This window comes from Octodon degus, unplaced genomic scaffold, assembly GCF_000260255.1.
Source record: "Octodon degus isolate 3935 unplaced genomic scaffold, OctDeg1.0 scaffold00018, whole genome shotgun sequence".
Taxonomy (NCBI): Eukaryota; Metazoa; Chordata; class Mammalia; order Rodentia; family Octodontidae; genus Octodon; species Octodon degus.
Window position 1 is genome coordinate 4774181 of NW_004524594.1, and position 10781 is coordinate 4784961.

Genomic DNA, 10781 nt, shown 5'->3' on the forward strand with positions numbered 1-10781 from the left:
CCTTTGTTGTAGATCTTTGCTGTAGTTATAACCTTCACACACACTGAAGTTCAGGTGCAGCTGTACAAAGTTTGGACTTATTCAGCTGTGTCTGGCTTGGGTCTGTGCTCAGCTCCTTCCCGCTGCTGCCCTTGAGGGTGAACCTGTTGTGCCTCTGTGGCGAGATGTTCTGCTCCTGGACTAGCTGGTTGGATCTATCCTCTACACTCTCTGCAGGGATTGCAGCTGCAGGATTACATCCCAGCGGTGTATGCCATGCCTGAGCTGTGCCTGGAGGGGGCAAGGTGAAGTGGGGGAAGAGGAAGCTCTCTCACACACTCACCGGACCTGGGCTAGGACTGGGTCTGAGGGTTCCCGGAACTCAGCAGAAATTCCTACTTGGCGGGCAGGGTGGGGGACGTACTGCGGAGTGGTGTTGGTTGGCCCAAGGGACTGGGAAAGGGTCAGGCCTATGCTGCGCCTGGGCTGGGAGTCATCCCACCAGCACAGGGTAGCAGGAAGCTCTCCACACAGTCACCAGACCTGGGCTAGGACTGGGTCTGGAGGTTCCTGGAGCTCAGCAGAAATTCCTACTCGGCAGACGGGATGGGGGAGGTACTGCGGAGTGGTGGGGCGTGGCCCAAGAGGGTGGGAGAGGGTCCAGCCCATGCTGTGCCTGGACTGGGACTGGTCCCACGGGCGCAGGGTAGCAGGAAGCTCTCCACACACTCACCAAAACTGGGCTAGGACTGGGTCCCTTTAAATGTTTTTAAAATCATATTCTGTAGGGACTTAAAGTTCAACATATCAATACTTGATGAAAAATACCTGTTCCAGGTTATGCCTAAGATGTTTGATATGCAGACAGATAGTGAGGTTAAGTTTAACAGCCTAAGTTGTATTGTAATAACAATAAGCTTGTCTTCTGGATTGTTAACAACCTAAGTTTGCAGACCAAAATTAGATGAAAAGGAGGGCTGCAATGAGAGCCAGCATTTTGGTCCTAGCCTCCCAAGGTCAATTAAGACTCAGGACATATGAGAACTTGTATTGTAACGTCATTAACTCGGTAGTGTCCCAAATTTTCTGATCAAGGAGATTATGGTGTCAAGGAGGAAAGTGATTGATGATGTAGAGTGTGCCTAAGAAGAGTCACATGGAGAGAACACATTCTCTCAGGCTTTCATAGAGTGCACATTGGCCAAGCAATGTCTGTGACTCATCCACATGGCTGACACTGATAAACAATCTGAGGTAGAGGATCTCAGAATAAATCCTGAGGGAATTTCACTGACCTTCTCAGACCCAAAAACTACAACTCTTGTTGCATAGGTCCTTCTTTACCTTGGTCTTAACCATCCAGCAGAAAAGTATAAAAACGAAATATAAGAAGTAAAGCCATGCTGTTATGTTGAGCTGTGGGGGACTCAGGTCAACAATTTCTGACATTGCCAGTAAAGTGGAAGACCCAATACTAATATGGACTACTGAACTCTTTTATATTATTTTGCTGAGTTTACCCACCTATAATATTTAAATTTCAGAACTTAACAAATAAAGGGCATACAGACTAATGTGCATTTTGTATCTGTGTATTCAAAGTGGTTAGGAGAGATATATAGTTACATTCTCTTAATGAATAGAGTGATTTGTTCTAATGGTGTTTGTAGATAGGATATCATGTCTGCATCTTGTACAGCAATTAAGCACTCGGAGGAATATATGCAATGTGTTAATTATTGAAACTCTCCTACCAATTTGATTTTAAACTATCTCATTGCTATTTGTTTATCAATGAAATTATGAAAAAAAGATAAAAGGAATCATGAGGAGGATGGGGATACAAGAAGAAAGGGAAAAATGAGAAAAGAAGGATAAAATAGAAATAAAACTTTTGTAAGTAAGGAGGGGAAGAGTGATTGAAGGGAGGGGAGGCACATGTGAAGAGCCCCTCTTCTACTTTCATGTTAATAAGGTAGATCTCATCTCATCCGGGGGGGGGGGAGTGACAGGGAAATTGTAGAGACCAAGTACCCAAACAGCAACTCCCAAGCCATCTATTTATCCCAAAGTTCCAACATTGAAACTAAATCTGAATGTTTGTCCATTGGCGTGATGCTGGGCCTCACCTGCTTGTGGGTGGAGAGGCCTCTGTGTGCCCGCTGTGGCACCCATGCCTTAGGCTGTGCACCACTGACCTGGGGAATAGCTCCGCTTAGGAAAGATATTTGAGGAGAGGGGTATTTCAATGGAAAGAAGTTTGGGTGATGGGGAGGAGCGTCTGGCAGACAAATGCCTATCATCTGTCTCTCTATATGTTGTGTAGTATTCAGTCTACACAGACAGCAGTATCTTGGTACCTGAACAAGTCTTTTTACAATCAATTCAGTTCACAAACAATAGCCTTTGACAAAGCGTGCCTCTGTTCTCCAATTGCATCAGGCCACAAACACGATCACAATCAATCTTCTCCAAAATTATAAAGTAAGTTAAATTCATAAAACACAGCACCACTGATTCTTGGAGTGCTCAAGGATTAAGAGACCTTTATACACTAATTATGGGCAAAGCACATGGGCAAAAGATCATGCATTTTTCTGAGCCTTACAGGGTCATTCTCTAGGTCTGGTGGAAGAGGTGTTCACTGTGAACACTTTTGCAGTGCTTTTCCATCAATTAGCTATCCCCATTACTAGTTTTCTTTTGACTGGTACCTTTTTGGTTGGGTGAAATTCACATGGATTCCAGCAGTCTCATTTTATGGATTTTTGTGTAGGAGCCACAGGTAAATACAGTAGACTTCTTATCATATAGGGATGCCACAGAGCAAAGTTCTTGCTTTCTCTGCCTGGCCTTGCTTTGAGACTCTTTAGAAGACAAGAGTTTTGTTTCTCCACAAATGCAAGAAGCTCACAGAAGCCAGTGCCAGGACCCTTGCCCACTTCTGTCTATGATGGCTCGGTAGAGAGGAATCCTGTTTCCTCACTCTATGTTTACTTCCTCTAATACAGGAGGGAGTGTATGCCTGTATGTCCACTTTTTCTGAAGGACCACAGAGGAATCTTTTAAAGTTTCCTTTGCTATCTTACTTGAACCTTTCCTAAGAAGATTGTTTCAAGTCACCAAGAGCACCTTCAAGAGTAGTCTAGACTCAGACCCTGTCTCATTTTCTTCTCTAGGAGACATTGCCTTCATCAGGTTGGGCTGGGCTTTCCATTGTGGTCCATATCTGGTAAGCTGAACAAAAAGAAGCACATTCTTGGAAGGAGTAAGAACCCTTTTGAACTAAATGAAGTAAAAAAGTTTTTTGGAGGTAAACATTTCATAGTATCTAATGGGTTCCCAGAAAAACTGAGTGAATATAACTTACGTGTAGTGAAAATTAAAGCAACTAGGGAGCAGTTACCCTCTTATTTTGTTACTTTATATTCTGTCTCTTTGAGACAGAGCTTCACTTCATAGTTCAGGTTGTCCTGGAACATGCTTATTTAGTGCAGGATGTCCTTGAACTTGCATTGATCCTCCCTGCCTCAGTCTCCCAAAGTACTGAGATGACAAGCATGTGCCACCATGTCCAGTTGCAGAGACTCTTATATACATCATTTTTTGAGCTTTTTGTTCACTATTTCTCTCATTTTTCATTTATTTCCCAATCACAGCTCCTCGAGTATAATTCTGCCAATGTTCAGCATATGTGCATGTCTCTATTGCATAGAAAGTGGTCATCCTATTCAGTGCTGACGAAATTTCTTGTATTGGTTTCAGTAGGTTAGAGTTTTCAAAGAGTGGTTTGTTTCTTTAGAATCTCAAAAACTGAGTAGTAAGTTGCAGGGCCTCAACACCAGCCACACAGTGCATTCAACTAGCAATGAGAAACTCTAGAGGTTGAGGAATCTTCAGCATAGACAATGACTTAAGGTGTGTGTAAATAACTTAAGATTGGAGGGATGCAAAGGAGTTTCCTATTCAGAAATATGAACGAGAGCCGAGAGAGAATTGCCAGTAACATTTGAATTTAATGACCAAATGGTATCTGGGTTAGGATAGCCATTGTGGCATCATATGTATAAAGAAGGGAGCATCTGTTATGTTGGGGCCAAGCAGAGCTTAGTAACTGAAAATAGTAAATTAAAATAGAAGCCAGGTAATTTTCCTCAGGACAAATACATTAAATGGTTTATAGGTACCTCAAAATTGGCCCGATCCCACCTATCGGAGCTTTAAGTTTTAAAAGGGAACTGTTGAATGGCTATGCTTTCAGAAGAGATCCTGAGGATACCCTGCTCATTCAGAGCTGTCTAGGCAAAATTTTGCCAAGGCCAGTCATCCAGAGATCCAAAAGCCAATGCCAACAGGGTCCCATGGGTGTTCAAGTGGTGGTAAATTTCACTGTCAGCTACATGGTGTTAGTTTTTCCAGCCTGAAGAATGTCTGACTATTGAAATTTTGGAGACTTCCACCAAGCTTTTAAAGGAAGGTATGAGTTGGCATACATCTGCCTCTGAAAGGTCAATCAAGGAAACTATGAGAGTAAAGCTGAAGGTACTATGGAGACCCCAGGAAGCAGGAAATGCCAGGATCTTAGAATTTGCTGATGAACATCATAGGCAGTAAGCAGAGCCAGCCTAGGAGAAACTTTATGGAGGCTGCAATTGCCAAGGTCAGAGGAGCAGGACCATCCTTATCCACTGGAGTTCACATTCTTCACTGTTTGCCAGCTGCTGGACATGGAGCTCCATGAAGAGTTAATGTCTTCCCTACAGGCTTGCAGTCTTGCTTATATCTGATTTGCTTCTATTCCCTTACTCTTTCCTTTTGGAATGAGAATGTTTACCCTGTGCCAAGCATATTGAAAGTATTTAACTTTTTATTTTTACAGCCTTACAGCTAATTGTTTATACTGAGTCTCGGAGGGGACCCTGGACTTGGACATTTTCACACAGTGGTAGGACTATTAAGAATAGGGCAACTCTTGTCCTCAGCTTCTTTGTTTTTTCTCTGGTTTCTGTCTTCCATGGGTGGAGCAGCTTTCTTCCACCCCTCTCTTTCCCCATGCTACTTTTGTCTTGGAGTCATCCAGTCATGGACTGAACCAACCAAAACCATGGGCCAAATATGCTTCACTTCCTTTAAGCTAGGAGTGCCAGACACTGCCTCCTACTGACGGGAAACAAGCACTTATTCCACTGAACTATCTCCCCAGCCCTGACTCTCTGTTCTTTGTCCTCAATTTACAGCTGAATTGGGAGGACTCCAAGGACTTAGGGACCACTGAAGTCCCAAGATGCAAGAGCATTGAGTCCCTGAATGACACATTTTCACTTGTGTGATCAATCTTGGACTGTGATTAAGAAATTGATTCCTTTTTTTTTTTTTTTCCGGAACCGGGGATTGAACTCAGGCCCTCGCACTTGCCAGGGAAGCACTTATTCCACTAAGCCATCTCCCCAGCCCCAAGAAATTGATTCTTGTTGGGCTAAACCATTGATATTTTGGGGTTGTGATAACATTTGATCTGTCCTGACTGATGCTTACATGTTACAAGGGTGATTATCATAAACTAAGTATTTTTCTATTGAGCAGTCCTCATTATAAACATACATAGGAAAGTCACCAGGGCAAAATAGATGTTGGAAGATGAGATTATATTTAATGTAGCCTTTTTTTCTCCTACAACACTGTGCTACCAATTTTATTTTTATTTATTTTTTAAATGCATTAAGAACAGGTTCTACAGGGTCTCACTAAACAGATCGGATTTGTAGTGATCTTCCTGTTTTCAGCATCCCAAACGCTGGGATTACAGGAGCGTGCCACACAGCTCGGTCTCAATCACTGTCTCAGTGTGCCCCGGGGTTGGGGCTGGCACGCAAGTGGGAGATTGAACCATTGGCCCCTGTGTCTGCAAAAGCAGGAACTTCAGTCCACTGAGCTATCTGGCTGGCTTCACCCTCCCAATTGTAATAGAGAAGATTGCTAAAAGCCATTGGTGGGGAATGATGCTCAAAGCAGTTTCCTTGGGTATAAGGAAAGATTTATTATTTTTTAACTCATGATTAATTTTATTGAAAATGAATAATAATTATATATCAAGTTAAAAATTGTAGAAAAATACTGAAATGTGAAAGATATAGAATGTAGATAGAGTGAATTTTAGAAAAATATTTCTGAAATGAATATATAACATGAGATTAATAATAAATTGCACATTGTAAAAAATTATTTACAAACTTAAATGAATACAACAATAAAATTGTCTAAAATAAACATGAACAAGAAAGAGTTTACAAATCAGTCATGTAGTAGTTCACTCTGTGCCAAAATTATTTATATAATTATAAATCTCAAAGTAGAATGGGGTAGGCAATAAATATTTAAAGATTTAAAATTTCTAAATTTAGTTGAAATTATAGCACCACATTTCCGAGAAAAATGAACCTTTTGTACAAAAAATATGAATAAAATCATACCAAGACACACAAAAATGAAATTGTTTAAAACTAATTGTAAAGAAAAAAATCATTAAAACATATACATAAAAATATTAGCTATGGAAGAAAATTAAATATCAACTTATTCCACATTAAGAAAAAAAAGAGCAAGTGGGTAAGAAACCAGACTTATTTATTCAAAGGACTGAAAAAAAATCTGTACTCACTGAATTTTACACTTAGCAAACATACCTTTGAAAACTAAAATATTTTCCAGTTATACAAAATCAAAAATATTCTAATACTTCCAGATGTAGCATATAGAAAATAACAAAGATCATAATCCATATTTTTCATGTGTGTGTGTGTGTGTGTAAAAGACAAAGAAAAACTAATATAAAGTCTGAAAATGGAAATACACTTTTTAAAGATTTTGATAGTAGGAGAAATTATCGTACCATGTCTTATAAGTAGATTGTAAGTCAAAGAAACAGCATTAATCATAAAACAAAAATTAAAATTAAATAATATTCACAAAATTAAATATTAATTAATTCAAAATTAAATTAAATATTTCAATATAATATTCAAAAATTAAAATTAAATTGTGAGTCCAACTAAGAGGTCAGAATGTAGTATACCATATGTACAAATCTGTGATCAATTTAGAATACTCACATAGTATTTGATAAGTAATATATATATGAAAATATCAACTAAGAAAAAGTTTTCATGGTAACAAAGAATTCCTAAGAATAAAACATTACAAAAGTACTAGAATGCCAAATATATGACCAGCACTTCCAATAGTTTGGGGATAGGATATTGCACAAAATTCTAGTATGTCATGGACATAGACAATATCTATGACGCTTACTGGTGGCCAGATGTCACTTGTGGGAATGAGCTACTGTTATTTCCTTGATATCCACCCTGTAGACTCAGAAAGAATCATGACCTATAGGATGCAGGAGAAGTGTATTTGTAGAGTATGCTGATGGAAATATTTTGCTGCTGTATACAATACAATAATTGAAAGACTGCTGTTGTATACCTCTTTTTTTCCCTGTGTTTGTTTGCCCTATTTGGTGGGTTCTTTCCATTCTCATTCATGGAGTTTTGGTCATGTTTATCCCTCTTTAAAATATCTTTTAGTAGCCTGTATAGGGTTGGCTTTGCTGTCAAGAAATTCTTTAGTTGTTGTTTGTCATGGAAGTATTTCACTTCTCCATTAAACTTGAGAGTTTTGCAGGATATACCAGTCTGGGTTGGAATTTGTTTTCTTGCAAGACTTGAAGTACTTTGATCTGTGATCTTCTTGATTTGATGGTTTGTGAAGAGAAGTCTGCCATCATTGTGATGGGTTTTCCTTTAAATGTGATGTTTCTTTTCTTTAGTGGCTTTTAGTATATTGTTCCTGTGCTGAATTTGTGAGATCTTGATTATATGTCTGGGTGTTTTTTTAATTGGGTTGATGTTATTTAGAGTTCTATATGCTTCAGTTATCTGAATGTCAGATTGTTTCCCCATGTTTGGGGAGTTTTCTGCTATTACCTTTGCCCATATTCTTTTTATATCATTTGTATTGACTCCTTTTTCATTGATGCCTATTAGTCTTACTTTGTTAATCTTTGCATCATCTTGCTGATGTTGAATTGTTTTTTCCTGCATCCTAGTTGTTTTTAAGAGATTTTTTCTTCATTAGCTGCAATGGTGACTTTAAGATCTGAAAGTCTATTTTCACTTTCATTCAAACAGTTTGCCAGCTTGTGATTGAGATTTTAAGTTCCTGCATATCACTTTTAATCTGCTTCATGCATTCTACTTCTTTCCTCTATTGCCCATTCAAGGATTCCACCACTTTTCTATTCTCCTCTTTTTTTTAATCAGTGTCTCCTTTAGAAGCACTTAGTACCTCTTTCATTATAGTTATCATTTCTTTGCTTCAGAAATTATTTCTGATCTGATTTACTCTATACCTTTCTGAAGTTGTTTCTTTATTTTGACGCTGTCATTTCAGAGATTTCAGGTGCGTGCTTTCCAATTTCTTCTATGCTATTGTCTCTTTCTATTGTTCTGGGTGAGCTCAGGGCCTGAGAATGCATTTTGCTCCTTCTCTTTGTCATTTTGGATAGCCCTGTCTTCTGACATTTGTTAGAGTTATTTCCTTAGCACCTGGTCCAGATCTTCAGTTCGAACTCATCCAGGTGGGTGTGGCCTGAGTCTGGCTGCTGTGCTCCACTTCTTCCTGCTGCAGCCCTTGGAAGTGAATGCACTGTGCCACTCCGGCAAGATGCTGTGCTCCTGCATCAGCTGGGTGGGTCTTGATCTAGCATCTCTGCAGGGAGCTGTGCCACAGGGTTCTACACTGGGCCTGTGCCCCGGGCCTTAGCACTGGCTGTAATCTTGAATATTTACTATTATTGCAAAAGATAAGTAGATAGTTCTGTGTGTGCCTGTGTGTGTTAAGTACTGAAGCAAGAATTTTCAAACATTATAAAACCTTAATGTATCCCTTTCTCTTCCTTTCTTTTTTCTTTCCTTCTCCCCTTACTTCATTTATTCTCCCTCCCTACTTCTCTTCTTTTCCTCACTTTCTGAACTACCTGATCATTTTTTTTGTGCTCAATCTATGCTACATGGCAGAGTGTACAGTAAAATTCTACAGACTTAAATCCAGTTCTGCAGTTATAATTTATAGTACGTATAAGGTAAAAGAAATTTTTTGTCAACTAGAATCTTAGGCTATCTTATTGGTATAATTTCCAAGTTGAAACTTGACTTAAAAAATCAGGTTTTTATGAGATTATATAAGCTTTAAAAATATATTAAATTTTTTCTCTCTTATAGAAACACTGTGCTTATCCATATCCATATGTCAAGATGTGGGTGGATGAACATTATTTCTATCTTTTGAGAAGAGTGTCATCCATTATGATGTCCAAGTATACCAGATGCCCACAGCTTTTTATTCCCTCTGTCTTCCTATGTCATAATGAGCCTTAACTCTATTTTTGGAGAGATAAACTCATTTTTACATTGATACTAGATACCTTTTTTATCTGACTTTTTTATTTTAAAGGGAGAAAAACAGTAAAAGCAATGATACAGTGTTTCAAAATATGTGTTCACTGGAAGAAAGATAGCCTGTTTAACAAATGTGCTGGAAAAACTGGATTTTCACATGCTAAATACTAAAACTAAACCCATGTCTACCACTATGCTCTCAACTAAAGTCAAAATGGATCAAAGATCTAAATATTAAAACAGAAACACTAAATCTACTAGAAGACAAAGTAGGTAAAAATCTTGAAAATACAGAATTAGTCAGAGTTCATGACCAAAACCCAAAATGCAGGAGAAATACTTCAAAGAATCAACACCTGGAATCTCATCTTAGTAAAATGTTTTGCACATCAAAAGAAATAGCTCAGTAGTATAAATATCTGCCTGGCAACCACACTGTCCTCAGTTTGATCCCTAGTACCAAAAAAAATAAGTCACCAACAGAGTGAAAAATAAAACTCATAGAGTGGGAAAATTTTTATTCAACTGTCCCTCAGACAAAGAACTTCTATCTAGAACACATAAAGAACTGAAAAAACATCAGACCTCCAAAATTCAAAGACCCAATCCAAAGGTGGGCAACTGAGATAAATATGTACTTCCCAGATGAAGAAATCCAAACTTAAAGTAAGTACATGAAAAAATGCTCAACATCATTGGTCACTGGAGAAATGAAAATTAAAACAACACTGAGATTCCATGTCACCCCAGAAAGAATGGTTGGCATCATGAAGTCAACCAATAATAAATGCTGGAAGGGATGTGGGGAAAAGAGAACTCTTCTCCACTGTTGGTGGAAGTGCAGACTGGCACAACTACTGAGGCAATCAGTATGTAGATTGCCCAGATAACTAGGATTATAGGTCCCATTCAATCCATCTTTTCTCCTTCTGGGTTTTTTCCCCAAAAGAACTGGAAACATTGAACAGCAATTTATGGGCACCCATGTTTATATCAGCATAGTCTGTAATAGTTAAATCTTGGCTATAACCCAAATGTCCATCAACAAAAGAATAGATAAGAAAGGTGGTACTTTTACACATTGGAGTATAACTCAGCTATAAAGAAAGATACACTTGAGGTCTTTATAAGTAAATGGATGCAACTAGAAACCATACTCATAAGTGAAATAAATCAGACCTGCATGTGTAAACATTGTATTATCTCCCCAGTGTAAGAACTTGAAGGAGTAAATAAAATCCAAAGGGTAAATATTGTGAAAAGGAGAGAAATTGCTCAAATAACAGCAACAACAGCAGCAACAACAACACAATAATTGGGATGGGGAAAGGAGAGAAAGAAGAA